This window comes from Malus domestica, chromosome 10 (genome assembly GCF_042453785.1).
Source record: "Malus domestica chromosome 10, GDT2T_hap1".
Taxonomy (NCBI): Eukaryota; Viridiplantae; Streptophyta; class Magnoliopsida; order Rosales; family Rosaceae; genus Malus; species Malus domestica.
In genome coordinates, this window is record NC_091670.1 from 2,840,027 (window position 1) to 2,847,656 (window position 7,630).

The window sequence follows — 7,630 nt, forward strand, 5'->3', positions numbered from 1 at the left end:
CACGAGGATATGTTGGATCATGAGAGGAAAAAGGAAAGGTGAACTCATCGAATTGGACATAACGGGATATAAACAGACAATTAGTAAACAAATCGAGGCACCGATAGGCACTTTAAGATAGAGTAGCCGAGAAAGAGACAAGGGCGTGAACGGGGTTCTAGTTCATTAGAGTTGTAGGGTCTTAACCATGGAAAACATAGGCATCCAAACACACAAAGTTTGTGATAATGCAGAGTTTGTCCAAAAAGAGCAGTGTAAGGAGAGACGTTAGTGAGTGTTTGTGTAGGCATACGATTGATAAAATAAACAGAGGTTCAGAAGACATATGATCAATAGGAGAGGTATAGAGGCATGATGGAGGAGTGTGAGACCAGTTTCAACAACATGGCCATGTCGACGTTCAACCATGCCATTGTGTTCAAGAGTATGGGGTGGGGTAGTAAGGTGAGTAATAACATTTGTGGCAAGAAAGTTTTTGAGTTTAACAAATTCACCACCCCTATCAAAATATAAAGATACAAATTTTGTTTTGAAGTAATTTTCAACAAGGGATTTAGTGAAAACAGAAAAAAATATTGAATAATCGTCATAAGCTAGCCACCAAAAATGAAGTTAGTATAATGTTTTGAGTCTGGTTGAATAACTTTCAATCATATTTTTACAAGGAATAGTACAAGAGGATATACTAGTTTAGGAGTGACTTTACACGGAAAGTAATAAATATAAACAGGTAATTAGCAGCAGCTATATATACAAATTAACAATTAGAGATTATGTAAAAGTCAACGATTGATTTGCCTAGCTGGGATGCTTAATATCTGGAGGAGATGGTGGCGTCATGGCTGGTGTGGGAGTGATGGATGAAGATGATGAGACTTCCCTTTTATGCCTCCGCAAGACGGTAGAGTCGTCGGTTACACCGATCTTAGACCGAAGAAATTGAAATCGAAGACGAAACAATGGTTTAGTCAAGGCATCTGCAAGTTGATCAGTGGTGGAGACGTAGGATACTTGAAGAAGGCCACGAGTGACATGATTACGAACAAACTGAAAGTTGATATCAATGTGTTTCATTCGAGAGTGGAGTACTGGATTGGCACAATAGAAGGTTGCGCCAATGTTGTCATAGGAGATTGTAGGCTTGGTGGAAGAAGAAACACCAAGTTTGTGGAGCAATGATTGAATCCATGTGAGTTCAACGACGGTGCAAGTAATGGCGTGGTACTCCGCTTCAGTGGAAGAGTGAGCAACAAAACGTTGTTTTCGGGAACCCTAAGATATTAGATTTCCGCCAAGGTAGATAACATATGTTATGGTAAAGGTGCAGTCATCACGATTGCTAGCCCAATCTGCATCGGAAAAGGCATATAAAATATAAGAGAATGATCATCGAAGAAAGAGGCCATGATAGATGGTACCTTTCAAATAGCGAAGTAGACGTTTGAGAGATTACCAATGAAGAGATGACGACTGGTGCATAAATTATGAGAGCTTGTTAACCGTAAATGAGATGTCGGGATGAGTAAGACTAAGGTTTTGCCGAGGGTGAGAAGGAACAAGTTCCCAAGTGCCATTTCGGATCAATGCATTAAATTCATCAGATATGGTATCATGCCAATGAGGGTCACGTACAGCTTGAGAAAAACACATTGGTTCTAATGAGGGGATAAGAAGGTGTTTGGTGACAGCATATTGGAATTTGGGTTTGAAAATAAGGTTTTTGGAACAAGTGGTCATGGGTTGATTATTGTGAGGGTTAGGTGGATGAGAAGGTAGGTGATTTGGTGAGGGAGTGGGCAAGGGGTGCGGGGCAGGCTGTGGGAAAAGGAGATGGAGAATGTGGATTTGAGGAAGATGGATCTGGGAATGGGGATGGGGCGTGCAGATGGCAAGACTCATCTGAAGCAGATGATGACATAGAATGAGAAATGGCCTGAGTATGAGATGAGATGGCATAATGGTGGGGTGGCGTTGTGGCATGGACGAAAGGAATCGAAGTGACTGAGGGAAGAAGAGAAGACCAAGTGGCAATACTCTTTGACGACACACGAGGAGATGTTGGATCATGGGAGGAAAAAGGAAAGGTGAACTCATCGAATTGGACATGACGGGATATAAACAGACGATTAGTAGACAAATCAAGGCACCGATAGGCACTTTAAGATGGAGTAGCCGAGAAAGAGACAATGGCGTGAATGGCGTTCTAGTTTATTAGAGTTGTAGGGTCTTAACCATGGAAAACATTGGCATCCAAATACACCAAGTTTGTGATAATGCGGAGTTTGTCTAAAGAAAGTGGTGTACGGAGAGACGTTGGTGGGTGTTTGTGTAGGCATACGATTAATAAGATAAACAGCGGTTTGGAAGACATATGATCAATAGAAGAGAGGCATGGAGGCATGATGGAAGAGTGTGAGATCAGTTTCAACAACATGGCGATGTCGACGTTCAGCCATGCCATTGTGTTCGGGAGTATGGGGTGAGGTAGTAAGGTGAGTAATGCCATTTGTGGCAAGGAAGTTTTTGAGTTTAACAAATTCACCACCCCCATCAGAATATAAAGATACAATTTTTGTTTGGAAGTAATTTTCAACAAAGGCTTTGAATTTAGTGAAAACAGGAAAGACATCAGACTTAAGTTTAACTGGATAGAGCCAAATATATTTGGAAAAATGATCAACAAAAATAACATAATAACGAAACCCATCAATAGAAGAATAGGGAGCAGGACCCCAAACGTCACTATAAATAAGATCTAGATGACCCTGACTAGTGAGAGAAGAGACACCAAATGGAAGCTTATGGCTTTTATTACATTGACAAGAAACACAAGTGGACTCGACATGGGACTTGGAGGACACAGGTAAGGAATTATAGGTGATGAGGTGTTGAAAAGTGCGATGATTGGGATGACCGAGACGACGATGCCATAAAGGTTTAGAAGCCACCACACCCACCATAGCACGAGGTTGAACTGTTGAATGGAAGGAGGAGTGTGGCCATATATATTCATCATCCTTATTCGGGCCTCGAAGAAGGCTCGCCCTCGTGCTTAGATCCTTCACAATGAAAAAATCAGGAAACAATTCAATAGAGGTGTTGTTTTGTTTATTGAATTTGGAAATAGAAATTAAATCCTTCCGAATCGAAGGAATGCACAAAACATAAGATAAGGAAAAATTGGAGGGCGAGGGGGAGGGAAGGGGGTAGAACCAGCATGGGTAACATGCAAACATGTACCATTACCAATTATGATTTCATCAGGTCTTTCGTAGCGTGAATGAGAAAACAGGTTATTGACGTCCAATGTAACATAATGTAAAGCCCCTGAGTCAAGAATCCAATTAGGGGCACGAGTGTAGTTGGCAACCAGTTTGTGTTGTGGAGTCAATTGAGGGCAAAATTTGGTGCTATGATCCTGTTGGGCACACCACTGACATACCTTGTGCCAGGAGGATTAGGGCGACGATAGGTGGAACCATTTGAAGAACCCTAACTTGAGGAACTAAAACCAGAAATATCTCGAAAGTTATTATTGTTGCTTGGACCAAAGGATGATCGGGGCTGATAATTGTTGTTGTTGCAAGAGCCACGATGGAAAGAACGAGAAGTGGCAGAGTGTTGCGCAGTATTGGCAGTGATGGGACTGGAGGAGACAATATGGTCTTCGTGTTTAAGTGCAATTTCATTCTCAATAAGTTTATCATGGAGGTTCTCAAAGGAAATAGGGTTGTCATGGGCACGAACAACAGTTGCAAGTTCTTTGAACTCAAGTCCAACACCGTTTAAGATGTGTATGATGAGGTCATCATCACTGATGGGAGCATCAATAAGAGCAAGTTCATCGACATTGGCTTTGACAACTTGGAGATATTCAGAAATGGGCTTGGAGTCACAACGCATGAGAGTAATGCGTTCTTTGAGACCCATGACACGAGATCGAGCTCAATTGGCATAGAGTTGTTTGAGTTTGTCCCAGGCAGCCTTGGAGGTTGGGGCAGAGGCAATAAGAGAGACAACTTGTTCAGAAACGGATGAGAGGATGGCATGGAGCAGCAGCTGATCTTGGCGTAGCTAAAGATTATACGCCGATGTCGACGACACTGTGTTCGATTTTTCTGGGCAGGGATATATGCCATCAACATATCTCAGAAGATCATACCCTATGAGGAGGGCAATAAATTGAGCACGCCAAGAGGGATAGTTCATGGGCGTGAGTTTGACAGGCAGTTGGGTAGCGGGGTTGATCGTAATCAATGATTTGGAGTTGTCAACTGAAAGCAAAGAGTTGGAAGGGTGGGCAACGGAACCGGAGTTGGTTGATTGCTCGTCTAACATTATGAGTGCACAGGGGGAAAAAATTTGAGAAATTGCTCGTTAAAGCTTCTGGCTCGTTGATACCATATAATGTTTTGAGTCTAGATGAATAGCTTTCAATCATATTTTTACAAGGAATAGTACAAGATGATATACTAGTCTAGGAGTGACTTTACACGGAAAGTAATAAACATAAACAGGAAATTAGCAGCAGCTATATATACAAATTAACTATATAAAAAGCACAATATGAATAACGTAAGAAAAATTCGTGACTGGATAAGTATTTTGCTACAATAAGTGAGCATTAATTCTTTAGTATCGTACTAACTATTAATGAGAGTTTAATCTAAAACCACTTACTTATAAGTGAAGAAAAATACATATAGTGCTAGTTACATTATCATGATAATCATAAACTAAAGAGAAATGATGAAGCTTTAGAGATTTTATGGGACACTTAGTATTACAAAACTATATCATAAACGGTGAACTAGTTGAAAACGTCATAGCTTAAACTGCTACCTTGGCAACACACCATATAGTAGACCTTATTTTATAATAAAATTATTATTCTTTCAGCACCTTCACGCAATAAAATGGGGGATGTAAATGTCTTGTAAACCAACATGCTAATGCTACGGTGGGAGCTGCAGAAGTCAGAAGGGGCCTGTGCCTTTCATGGTCCTCAAGTGGCTCCGCCACTGCTAGCCATCCAGAATTTTATGGTCGATTCTCCGATCCATCATCCTAATTATCTAAATGATCTCCTCAGAGATAAATAACCAGCCTAAACTCACAACGAGAGGCAATAACTAGTGAGAGCAGCCATGCACAAACCAAACCACTTTGACTAATCAAGCAATGCTGAAAAGTACGTAAAAAAACAAGGGGAGTTTTAACGAAAAGCCCACGGTACTGTTCACTTTAAGGAAAAACCATATTTTTACACTAAAAAGTCAAACCTAGTACTATTCACTTTACCCTTTATTTTGTCCTTATCATTAAAACTCAAAGTTTTCAAGTCCATTTCATTAGTTTTCCTAAAAACAAAACCATATCTTCCCATGGTCATATTAAAGGCTGACATATCATCCGCATTGGAGCCTTGGAGGGAATAGATTATGCGAATGTTCCGCGTATATGGAAAACATGTGAATTTACGCGAATAAATCGAAGAAAGTTAAACAAATTCCAACGAAAGTAAGAAAATCGCACAAAAATTGAATGGAGAAGAAAACTAAGAGAGGAAAATCGAATTCAAATGCTATATATTTCTTCAACAAAACAAAATACATTAAAAAAAAACTCAACCGTTAGGCTTCTAGTGGTACTCATGCTACCTTTCAATCGAATTTCAGTTTACACATGCGTATTGTTTGATGTAAAACTAATAATATCTTCTTCTTTTTCCTTTGTTTTTTTTTAATTTTATTTTTTTATAGTTTTATGTATGATTTGTCACAGTTTTTTGTATAAAGAATTGTCATGTATCATTCGTCAACTTGAAATGTTTTGTTTGGTCTTTTGGCAACAACCAAAAAATAGGATAAACGACATTTAAAAGATGTGTATAAATAGATTTATTATTTTTATTTTCTTTATTTATTTTCAATTTTCATAAAGGTGGCATAAGTCTTAACTGCAAGGAAGAACTCCACAGAAATCAATAAATATGCAAACTAAAGAAGCTTAAAGAAGAAGAAAACTGAAGAATCTCTCAATTGTTGAAATTACTGCTGGGTAGTGAATGCCCACAGTACCTTGGAAGACTTTCCAATTCTCACACAGAATGGGTTTTCAACTTTGGCATAAGTTTTTAATACCCTTGAAAATGGAAATTGACTTTGGATGCAAGAGATCATTTTTCTACATAGGGTGTTGTAAATGTCAAATTGTAATAATAAGAGTTGCTCTATAAATAGAGCACTCGAATGCAATCAAAAGATACGGAAAGACATACGGAAGAATAGAAAGAAAGAAATCTCTTCTCCATCTTTTATTTGTCATACACTTGAGCTATAGTTTTAGTGTGATATTTTACATCTGCTTCGCACCTATCAAATGCCTGTGGCTTCTGAGGTTCCATCTGTGAATCCTGTGGTTCCAATTCCGAATTCTGAAAGTTTTGAGTTTCAACCTGAGAGACTTCAAGTTGTTCTCTCTATTCCTTCATTGAATTTGCATCCAATGCAAACCAGGTCCAAGAGTGGTATTTCCAAAAAGATGGCCTTACTTACTACAACTCATGACAATGGGGCAGTGGATTTGTCTACAGTCGAACCTGCAACATATAAATCTGCCTTAAAGTGTCAGGTATGGGTTGATGCAATGCAAGAAGAGTTATCTGCCTTACACACTCAGTCTACATGGAGTTTAGTTCCTCTTCCAGCACAGAAAAACCTGGTTGGGTGTAAATGGGTTTTTAAAATTAAAAGGAATGTTGATGGTTCTATAGGGAGATATAAGGCTCGACTAGTGGCAAAAGGTTTCAATCAAGAGGAAGGCATTGATTATGGGGAAACATTTAGTCCAGTTGTTAAACCAACAACTGTGAGACTTGTATTGGCCATGGCTGCTCATTTTGGGTGGAATTTGAGACAACTTGATGTTAAGAATGTGTTTTTGCATGGGGTATTGCAGGAAGAGGTGTATATGTCACAACCTCCAGGTTTCGTTGATCCTCATTACTCTGATTATGTCTGCAAACTTCACAAGTCCTTATATGGCTTAAAACAGGCTCCTAGAGCCTGGAATGACAAGTTCACGAGTTTTTTGCCCTCACTTGGATTCACTACAACTTATGCCGATCCCTCTTTGTTTGTGAAAAAGATTGATTCTTTTGTAGTGATATTACTTCTCTATGTGGATGACATTATCATTACTGGTAATGCTCCCAATTTGATCTCTGATGTGATTTCTGCTTTGACAAAGGAATTTGACATAAAAGACTTGGGTCCTTTGCATTTTTTCCTGGGAATTCAGATTATTTCTCAGAATGATGGTATGGTTCTTTCTCAATCTAAGTATGTTACGGATCTTCTTACCAAGACTGAAATGTTCGATTCCAAGCCTTGTTCCACACCATGTCTGCCTTATAATCGGTTAGTTCTTGATGATGGCAAACCTTACAACAATCCTGCTCTCTACAGAAGTGTGGTTGGTGCTTTACAATACCTCACATTTACCAGGCCAGATATCGCGTTTGCTGTGCATCAGGTATGCCAATTTATGCAGCATCGCATGGAGTCTCACTTCAGTGCAGTCAAGCGGATCCTAAGATATCTTAAAGGCACTCTGAATTTGGGCATTC